The 3,685-nt window shown below is 36.4% G+C and overlaps 1 long non-coding RNA gene across 1 annotated transcript; it reads left to right on the forward strand.

The window, feature by feature from the left end:
* The first annotated feature begins 410 nt into the window (after positions 1-410).
* On the forward strand, positions 411-2,907 carry LOC125614729. The gene is made up of 3 exons (XR_007345291.1): positions 411-506; positions 1,894-2,009; positions 2,697-2,907. It is a non-coding gene; the product is annotated as an uncharacterized LOC125614729 (long non-coding RNA).
* The last annotated feature ends 778 nt before the right edge of the window (positions 2,908-3,685 follow it).

The following is a 3,685-nucleotide window of genomic DNA, read 5'->3' on the forward strand; positions in this document are numbered from 1 at the left end:
TGTCAGATGAAATAAGTGAATCCATTCAGTGCCTTTCCTGTTTTCATCAGCTGATATTTTTTCATTTTTAGTTTGTCAAAAGTTAATTAAAGGATAGCTACTATTATGTGGAAGGAGCTATTTCTTCAGGGGATTATAATTGGTGCCTGCCAGCTATCACTTGGTAACCGGAAAATATAATCAAACCAAGATGCCGTCTTGTCTGATGAAATGCCATGATCTTTTTCTAGAGTCTTTATTAGTAAATTGGCTTTCCTGGTCATTAAAAGTTTGAAATCCACAGACTGTTCACAACTTCCCAAGATAGATTTTCCTTTTTTTTTTTTTAATTAAGTGTGGTTACTCACAGCTTCACAGACTAGAGGGATATGTCACTTTTTGGTTTCTTCTGATTGCCTTATGTGCTAATATTTTTTTCTTCACCTAGGACCTGTTGAAAAATTGTCTTGCAAGAATGTACCTCAAGATACGGAGAGAAAACATGAGGTAGCCAGGCCATGCACTATGTGAATAATTAACATTCCAGTCTTATTGCTAATTTACTTTTGAATAATACCAGTGTTTTAAAAATGGAGAAATCTTGCTTAAGTAGGAAAGTCACTTGATAATTAGATGGGCATGGTACATGGTGTGTGGGAGAAGCTGAGTTCCTCAACAGTGGTTGTTCTTAAAGCCAGGTGAGGGTTTCAGTTTTTCCTTGTCATCATCTCTTTAGTAGTTTTGTATCATGGGAGTGGAAACATCTTTAAAGTGGATCATTAGCAGTTGTAGATATTAACAAGTAATTTAATGCAGGTGAGAACCTTGGCAAGCAGCCATGGCTTTTGCAGGTGTTCCTGGTCTTTTATTTAGACACCCTGTTGTTTTTTAAACTTCTTATATGGTATCATTCTAATATGATATCATGGAGGACCAAGATAAAAAGTACAGCATACACAAAGTAGAACTATTGAGTATTGTAAAAACTCTAACCATAAGTAAAATGAAAGGCTTGAGTGTAAAGCTGAATCCTCAAAGACCTCAATAGCACATAAACAGTAGGCAAGTTCATCAAAGAATGAGTGTTTTTCTTTGAGTGTCTGATTGTGTGTGTTGATAAATACCTATTGATCCATTAGAAATAAATGGGTAACTTACAGTTCACTATTAGGATTTACAAATATATTTTGAAAAGGTGTTGTTATATAGTAATGTGGTATGCTTTCCCCTCTGTCTTAAAGAGCACTTTTCCCATGGGGCTTATGTTGTACACTTAATGGGACACGAAGTTTTAAATATTAGATTACTTATATCCATGAGAGCTTTGTGAATCCTAGAAATTTGTGCTGATAACTAATGTCTATATCTTGAGGCAAATTCTTGCAAGAGAAATTTTCAACAGGTCCTAGGTGAGGGAAAATGTGATACATGCTGTAGAATTGGAGGATGCCAAATAGGCCACTGAGATTTTATACTGGAAAGGAATAAAACTTGCAAAAGGAAATAATGAATCCAGAAATACAGGGGGATGGAGTTAATGGGGGGGAGAACTTTCAGAGTCAGTTTAATGCAGAAATTATCCTTTGTTGCAGCACCGGGTTCACATTCTTTATTTTTGCTCATGTCGGCCAAATATGCACAATTGGAAAACAGCTTGTAGGAGCACCAATAAAATCCAAGTGGCAGCTGGGAAACCACTCCAAAGTGTGAAGAAGTTTGAAAGAGAGCAACAGGAAAGCAGGAGTTTAAAATATTTTGTTTGAAATAGGCCTCCTTTGATATTTTTTGAAAGATATCAGTAAATATTTGAATTACTTCTTATTTTGATGATTGAATTAATGTTTTTTTGAATGTGACACACCAGGATGGGCTCTAGAAAAGATGTAATTGCACTTTTGCTACATTCACATACAGGATTCTAGGTTGTAGCTGAGCATCTCAGATTATTCCAGAGTTGAAACAAGAGTATGAATTTATCACATTGGCCTTAACTGTGAACTGTATGAGATTACAGAATGAGCAACAATAAGGTAGGAAGCATTATAATTGTTTCTCAGTTACACCGAAAGGCACTATGCTGAAATGGGGGTTGCAACTTTTCAGAGAGTGGTTTGGGGATAGGTGTTTCCATGGAGGTCCAGTCCTATGGGATATTATGACGGAATCTCTAGAACGAGGTAGCTTCAAAACTTCCTGATAAAAGTTTCATCTCAGAAGTTGGCTTAAAGCCAACCTTAATAGTAACCCAATTTGTCAAGAAGTTAGAATCATTCTTGGAAAGGCCAAGAGGGCTTTGACCAGCTGAAAGGTTCTTTCCAGCACCAGCAGCTGAGTGTGCCTCCCAGTGACCAGGCCTGGGCTGTGGGATTGCAATCAGGGAGCATAGAAGTGTGGTTGGGACTCTGCCCTCCCAGCCACTGGTAATATGTGTGACAGCACTACAGTGGAGCCTGAGTAGAAGACCACAAGCTGTGGCTAATAAATGCCAACCAGATGCAACAATGTAAATCTAGGGAGGGGTGTGGTTGAAATCATTGGGATGTAGAGTTTATGTGATGAATGAGCTGGGCCAAGTTAGATAGAAGCAAAAAAAAAAAAGTCCCTGGTCAGTGTGCTTTGTTTACATAGAGTGTTTCATTTCTTTTACTTGAAGATGTGTGACCTTCCCTTTCTGTGCTAGACTTTTAATTGTACTATGTTTCTTTGTTCTCTTCTAGGATCCCCAAAAGAAATGCTCATTTCTCACAGTGGCTTATACCACCTGATGTAATATGGATTTGCATACTTTCCCTTCTTTTGCACAGACAGCTTGTACTGGTCACACAAGTGTGTTATCACTTTTGGAGACTTGCTAGTGACAAAAACTTCTGTAAGCAGCAAAAATAGTATTTGAAATGAACGCACCATAATTAAGGAGAAAATTCTGTAAGTCATTAGACTTGTTTTCTAAACCCACAGTCACCTGGAACTGTCCCACTCCTGATCCCCTCTTGTTACACAAAAATGAGTTATATGTAGCCAGTCAGAAAATTCCTTCAGGACAAACACCCTGTTTTCAAAGTGTGGTTCTCAAATTTACAGTATCAGCCTAACCTGGGAAAATGTTGGGAATGCAGTTACTTCACATCTAGACCTGAATGGGAAACTTTGGGTTAGAGCCTGACAATCTAAGTATTAATGAATCATTCAGGTGATTCTGAGTGCCACTCTGTGTGGAAAGCTAATTTTTGGAAAGTGGCTACAAAGGTCCTCCTAGAAGGACCTCTTTGTCTAATTTCTAACAGTTCATTTTAAAAATTGACATTTTGCATTTCTCATAGAATGAACAGTTTAATTTCTTCAGCAATTTGGTTTAGAAATAAAATGAAGATGTTTTCCCACAAGTTTAATATTTCAATGATTTTTATTATGTAGTATAAATGCCTTATCTATTTCTTAAAATGACTATAATTCAAACACAGATAATGAATGCTTTAGAGTACTATAACAAATTGGATAATAACAATGATTTAATAAAAGGCTATCAAACAGTAGGAAGAAAAACCTGCTGATTAATTTCAATTTTCTAAAAAATCATGTTGATTTAAAAGAAACTATGGTCATATCTAAAATCTCCAAATGCCATAGTTAATCCATGCTTAGTTTATATACTTTCTCATAGGAAGAATTAGAAACACTGTAGTGTTTAAAGATTAGCAATATATTT

The sequence above is a fragment of the Marmota marmota genome, unplaced genomic scaffold, assembly GCF_001458135.2.
Source record: "Marmota marmota marmota unplaced genomic scaffold, marMar, whole genome shotgun sequence".
Lineage (NCBI taxonomy): Eukaryota > Metazoa > Chordata > Mammalia > Rodentia > Sciuridae > Marmota > Marmota marmota.